Source organism: Lagopus leucura, unplaced genomic scaffold, assembly GCF_019238085.1.
Source record: "Lagopus leucura isolate 7727_CA_CO unplaced genomic scaffold, USGS_WTPT01 Super-Scaffold_100004, whole genome shotgun sequence".
Classification (NCBI taxonomy): Eukaryota; Metazoa; Chordata; class Aves; order Galliformes; family Phasianidae; genus Lagopus; species Lagopus leucura.
The window spans coordinates 57,569,759-57,577,025 of NW_024962264.1; positions in this window are offsets into that span (position 1 = coordinate 57,569,759).

Consider the following 7,267-nt stretch of genomic DNA (forward strand, 5'->3'; position numbering starts at 1 on the left):
TTGCTTCCTATAAAACTCAAACTTTAAATCAGACAAAAACAACTTATTTAAACAGAAGGGAGAAAAAAAAAAGCTTAATATTTTGGAACTTCACCTCCTAAAAGTCCATTTAAAACCACAACAGTATCTAATTACTCTGCTTAAAGAGGAAGCCATATTTAACATTGGATCAAGAGTCCTTTCAGTGTCCTTAAAACGGAGCTTTACAATACATGACTTCACAGCTGCGCTTTTTTTTCTTATTATTATTTTTTTCTTTTTCTTTTTTTTTTTAACATGGTTTCTGTGTGATACAAACTGCCAGTAAGTTGCATCTTCTGGGCTTGACCCAGCCTTGCCATTCTCTAGGTGTGCCTGACCAACAGCAGTTGTATTGTATATTCTTACTGCATCATAAGCATTCACTGTGTTCTGTGTTGCAGATAGGTTATGAGAGTGGCCTGACCTTTGCTTGGCCAGGTTTGTTTCTGAGGTAGTTAACACTGTGAACTGAACTATCTGTGTGGATGCCATGAAAGCCAGGAAGGACAATTTGCACTTGACGACTTGTGTCAGCTGCTCTGCGAAGATAAATACATGGGCTACAGTTACCAGAGAGTTTTCTTGAAAACTAAAATCAACAGAAACGTTCCTAAAATACAGGGAAAGTAGTCTAACACAAGTAGTAAGAAATAAAGAGTTTGCTAGTCAGATGGTGGGGTTCTTTTTTTTTGCTTTGTTTTGTTTTGTTTTTTAGCTTAGCTAGCTCTATCTTTAATAGATCTGAGAGTGATAGGTAACCATGAAATGGAACCAGTTGTCTGATACACAACACTGATTAACTTTCACCTTTCTTCCTTAGATATGTGTGGCTGGCCTGCTCTGAGGTTAGAAAGGCAATTGCCTGTAGCAAAAGCAAATAGATCATTCAGTATTTAGATAAGGCCAGACTAAACAATATCACCCAGAAAAGTCTTTGTTATGTAAAGCTTGAGTCAAATTGCGTCTTCCAGAGTGTCCTCCAGCTACACTAAATTCACTCTCTTCTCTACATTTCACGGCTACTTCATTTGCTTTCACTGTCACATAGATACTGTCTTCAAAGAAGTGAGTCAGATGAGATCCTTTCTCCCCTTTCTCGTTTGCATTCAGCCTAGTTCGGCTACTACAGGGAAGATAGCTGTTGCCTGTATCACCTCCTCTCCTCTTTCCTTTGCCATCGACCAGACTTCCTTGCTGATGTCTGAATTCTTGCTCCTGCAAAGTATTCATTCCTTCTCTATTTGTCCTTTCCCTGACTCTCTAGGTAGCAGCAGTGTTATTCAGGCACTTGTGGACACCTGCACAGAGGACCTTAAAGCAAGGGGCATTTCTTAATAATGGCAAGCAAGAAGTGTGCCTTATTTCATAGTGAGTTTTAGTTACTGCAGCAAAGAGATTATGCCTTTCCACCATTTGCAACATCTATTATTTCTTTGTCCTCTGCATTATTGGTCACTGTGCGATACCCACCTACCAGTAATTCACCACAACTCTGCTGCTGCTGATTGTCCTGCTGTCAACCTGCGTTTCTTTCCACTCAGTAACAAGATTATCTGATACAAAATGCTGATCACGGCTTGTAGATTGAGGAGGGCTGCAAACAGAGTGGCACAGATTTGCTGCTATAGAGCTATAGCTTTGCTACTCAGCTGCAAAATTATGAAATATCTGTGCTTGGAGAAGGCCAAGTAGGAAAGAGAACAAAGAGTATAAATGCTCTAAGAGCTTTTCTTGGAACAGTTTTGCTTTGCGTATTACTAAACTCATAAGTCCCAAAAAGCAGGAAAAAAATGTACTGGAAAACCTGAGAAAACCAGTAGTGATAACAAAAGTTGACAATGAAAAAGGACACTGTTTTGGAGACATGCAGAATCTCTCCTTGAGCTATGGGAACACCCTCACATAACAATTCTCCTCTCTCATCAAATGTATAGTCAGATGGGTAAGTTTTCACTATATGCTGTGATAATGCAACAGCACAGTCTATTTGAATCTGCGAATGGAGGGGAAAGTGCTTCTTTGGATGTGTGTTCTGTGAATCATAGAATCATTGAGTTGCTCAGGTTGGAAGGGACCTCGAGGATCATCAAGTCCAACCGCAGCCTAACCATAGTACCCTAACAACCCTCTGCTAAATCATATCTCCGAGCACCACAACCAAACGGCTCTTAAGCACATCCAGGGACGGTGACTCAACCACCTCCCTGGGGAGCCTATTCCAATGCCTAACCACCCTTTCTGTAAAGAAGTGTTTCCTAACGTCCAACCTAAACTTACCCGGGTGCAACTTGAGGCCATTTCCCCTCATCTTGTCACCTGTCATCAGTGAGAAGAGACCAACCCTGCTCTCACTGTAAGCACCTCAGCCACCTCTTCCCCAGACTAAACAGCCCCAGCTCCCTCAGACTCTCCTCATAGGGCTGATTTTACAAGCCCTTCACAAGCCTTGTTGCCCTTCTCTGGACCTGCTCCAGCACCTCAATGTCCTTTCTGAACTGAGGTGCCCAAAACTGAACACAGTACTCGAGGTGAGGCCTCACCAATGCCGAGTGCAGGGGCAGGATGACTTCCCTAGTTTTGCTCACTACACCATTCCTGATACAAGCCAGGATGCCATTGGCCCTCTTGGCCACCAGGGCACACTGCTGGCTCATGTTCAGCCGACTGTCCAGCAGAACACCAAGGTCCCATTCCATCAGGCAGCTTTCCAGCTACACCTCCCCAAGCCTGTAGGGTTGCCTGGGGTTGTTGTGACCAAAATGCAGGACCCAACACTTGGCCCTATTGAAACTCATGCCTTGGCCCATTGATCCAGTCTGTCCAGGTCCCTCTGCAGTGTCCTTCTCCCCTCTGGCAGATCAATACTCCCTTCCAGCTTGGTGTCGTCTGCAAACTTACTGAGGATGCACTCAATCCCCTCATCAAGATAATTAATAAAGTGGTTAAACACTTAAGTTTAGTAAGTGTTAAGTACTGAGCCCTGGGGACACTGCTCGTGACCAGCCGCCATCTAGATCCAACTCCATTGACCACAACCCTTTGGGCCCGGCCATCCAGCCAGTGCTTCACCTAGTGGAGCATACACCAATTCACACAATGGGCAGCCAGCTTCTCCACAAGAATATTATGGGGGACAGTGTCAAAGGCCTTACTGAAGTCCAGGTAGACCACGTCGACGGCCTGACCCTCATCCACTGAGCGGGTCACCTTGTCATAGAACGAGATCAGGTTTGTCAGACAGGATCTACCATTCGTAAATCCATGCTGACTGGGCCTGATTCCCTGGTTGACCTTTTTGAACATACTTTGTAGATGTGAATTATATGGAGAATTGAACATACACTTGCAATACAGGAACATTCTGGCTTCTAGGGTGAACATATACTGTGTTGTAACATATTTTCTGTAGTAAGACTATAGAATATAATGTAGTATGTACAGCCTACATTATAAGAGTTCAGAGCACTTAGAAAAGGAAAACTCAATCTTTCTTTTCTGAAATGTGCAGTAACAAATAACAAAATTGAGAATTTAAAGTAGAAACAAAAGAAGTTTCAGTTCTGAACGTTTCCCACCCCTTCATAATTCAGGCTCGGACTTAGAGACAGAAGAAACCAGCTTAACATTTCTGCAGCTGGTCTCAGTGATTTACGGTACCTGATTTAAGTAGGTAAGCAAAGCGAATGTTTTATAGGATGCCTTTCAGATGCAAGTTGCTGCTGATTACCAGAGTGCTCACTCCTGCTATTTTCTTTCATTGGAGGGCATTAGGACTGTTAAGAAGTGGCAAGAGAATACTGTTATATTATGATGTTAATGTCTGCGTATGTATTTCTTAGCGTTTCATCTCTGAAGAGTGCTCGGATTTTGCTGTACTGAGAATACAACTACTGGTTATCTGTTGCTCTCTAGTGGTCAACGTGTAACCCTGCTCCTATTCCCTATAAAGGTTACCTTTTTGTTTTGTTGTTGAAGTGCATTATAAACCCCCCAGTGGTCATTTACCTTCAGATAAGGAAATTTATACTTCAATCCTTAAAAAAATAAAAATGCAAGTTTCTTCTATTTTTTATCTTCTCTTGCTTTGCATTTCCAATATTTCTACCTACATCCTTATTACTCTGTGATCTCACAAACTGAGAGAGCATTTCCTTTCATTGCACCAAAACTTTGCACAAAGCCTAACTCCTCTCTGTTCCTGAGCTACATCAGAGCACATCATTCTGGCTTCTGTCAAGCAAAACATGCTTTCATGACCTCATCAAGTAACAGAAGGCAGAACAGATACTAACAGATTAGGTTGTTTTAGTTCTCCTTCCTCCAGCAAATTACCAATTTTTACAGTCTTACAATTAACTCAGTCTGTACTTATTTGTCAATTTGCTTAATTTAGGAAGCAAATAAAAAATTTATGGCAATAAACATGAGGTTGAAGATTGGAGACTGACCACATAAAATTTCTTTTCTTGGAAAATCAGGTTAACAACTGAACTCAAATCATGTTAACCCAAGGAAGTGAGAAGCCAGTGGTGATTATAGTCAGGGCAGAACTTGGGACTGACCTAATGGAGGAGGTAGCTTCAGCAACAACTTTTCAACAAATTCTATGAAATCATGAATTTAAAGTTCACATTGGCAGTTTTGCAAAGGGCAACAGGCAGTTATCACCTGCAAAGGGACTGGAGCAGAACCAGAGCCCCTTCTAGCACTGTGCTACCTGCTCTGGAGCTGAGAAAAGCCCTAGAGCAGACATGACCAATGTGCAGCCCATCCCCTGCCCTGCACCATCGTGGTGGCACTTCCCTGCCAACTGACCTGGCACAACTGCAGGCACACACTCTTTCCTCAGCCCCAGCTACACATCATTGTGTGGACAGCACTGTCTGGGCTGAAACCAAAGCATGAGGAGGACACAATGCAGTACTTACACAAGTTGTGGCAAATAATTGTGTGCACGGTGATACACTGGCCAAACACAATCCTGTGAACAACAAAAAATATGCAGCCACACTTTCTGTTTTGATAAAGGAGTTTGAGAATAGGTTTCAAGATCACCAAAAAAATCTTTTTTTTTTTTTTTAATATTTGCATATATATTTGTATATTTTGTATATTTGCAACTCCATTTTCAGTCAACATAAGCATATTACCTCTGAATTTCTGAATATAATGCATAGTTTCAACCAGGTGTTCAACTCAAAAATTTGACCACGTCTCTTCAACAGTCTTTTATAAGTCTTGCCTAGTGTAGAAAAATACCCCTCGCTTCACAATCACACCTTATTCAAGTCATGGCTTTTTTGGCATTATGTACACTTGTGAACAACTCTGATCATCCATGCTGCTTCCATTTCACGTCTGTATTTATTAGTTTTAATTCCTAAACTGTTAAGGTGACGAAATAAAATAAGGAAATATTATTAGGCATTTTTCAGGGTCTATAATGAGCTCTTATTTCAGTCAAGCTCCTCTTTCTCTTGTTCAGCACCTTAAACTCCTGGAGCTGCTTTGTCAGCACAGAGCTGAGTACGGTGTGTGCTTCATGACTTACAAGCCTTTCAATACAGCCCTGAAATGTGATATCAAAACTGCCTTATCCTGAATATCATCCCAAAAATAACATTTAAAAGGCATGTCTTCTTTTTATGTCTCAGAAAAGGTGAGAAGATTAAAATTTTATATAGATTGTCTTAACATTTTCTCAAACCTGTAGATTGCTAGAAAATCTCTCAGACTTCTGACAGCTGATGTACATCCCTGTGATACAAGTCAGAAAGAGAGTGTAATTTTTCAAGCAGTTTTCCAAGAAGTCTACTATTGGAGAATTTATTCCACATTTATTCTTTGATGCAAAAGATCTTGAAATTTAAAAAATGCTGCAGAATCAAAATTTTCCATACTCAAGACCCATGAGGTTTTTAACATTTCTGCCAGTATGGCAACGTTAGCAGTAAATGCATATCAAATACCACTTTGATGAGTCACGTGTATGTATTAAACTCTCTTTTTAGTGAGCTACCAATTCTGTTCAAAGAATTTCATTGATCTTTTATAGTAATCCTGCACTCTCTATAATCTAATGTTAAGGAAGAAGAAAATAATATTTCAGATTTATACAGTCAAACAATAAACACTACCACATTCCTGGATCTTCAGATGGTAGCCCCAAGCGTAATGGGAGGAAACATTGCTTCACATTGCCGAAACAGCTCCAAAAGAGAGCCTTAACAACTTCTGGATAATCACACGTTTAAGAAACAATTTGTTAAGTACTGAGTACAGCACACTAAATGCTACAAATCTGGGTTATCTTCACTAGTGTTTATCAGAAATTAGATCTGATAAATCCTGTCACACTTGCTCCCTGCACACTGCGGTTATAGACATTTTTATTTTAAATGTACCTTGAAGAGAAAGGTGGTGAGCAGCAAATTACTTTATACAAGGCTAAGAAATAAATTTTTTTAGTATAACCTCTTTTCAGCACCACATACTTACTTTTACCCCCAGCCTTTGGAGATTTAAATCTCTTACATTACATAGACAGGCTCAAAACACCATGCATAAGAGGTCCTTGTGAGAGCTGAGGTGAATAACTGAAACATCTCTTGGGTTCCAGAATTACCTTTCTAATTCTGGTTTAATTGTATTAGTCTGGACAGTTCAGATCACATTGGGTGGAAAATGGTACTTGCAGCATATTATATACTCAGAGACCTCTGTATTTGATGACCAATATACCATTAGTTTTTTTGTTGGTTTTTTTTCATCCCTTACCAGTTGTATCAGAAGAAAATCTGAGCAGCTTTTGATGAGAAGAGACCTAGATATACATGTATTCTAAATTGTAATTACTTTTTATGTATGTTTAGTCATGTAATCATCACTGAAGAAAATGTGCACAGTTTTAGAAAGGACATTTTTAAAATAAAAGTCAGTTAGTAGACTTTGAACAGATAATGTATGCAGCCAGTCTTTGGAATAGACATAATGAGCTTATTTGGCTTTTTGAAGTCAATTTGATGTTGCAACAGGCATCCTTAGTGATATTTTTAGTTGCAGTAAACAATTTGTAAAATAATGAGGTTTGCAACAGGGAAATCTTTCATCAGATTGGAATTCCAAGGCTAGAATACATTTCTTAGCAGCTGCACATTGGTTTTTGTTTTTTTTTTTTAAAGAAAGATATAGACTTCTACTGCCGCTCGGGGAAAATATGCCATATAAAGTTAACCAACAACAGTCA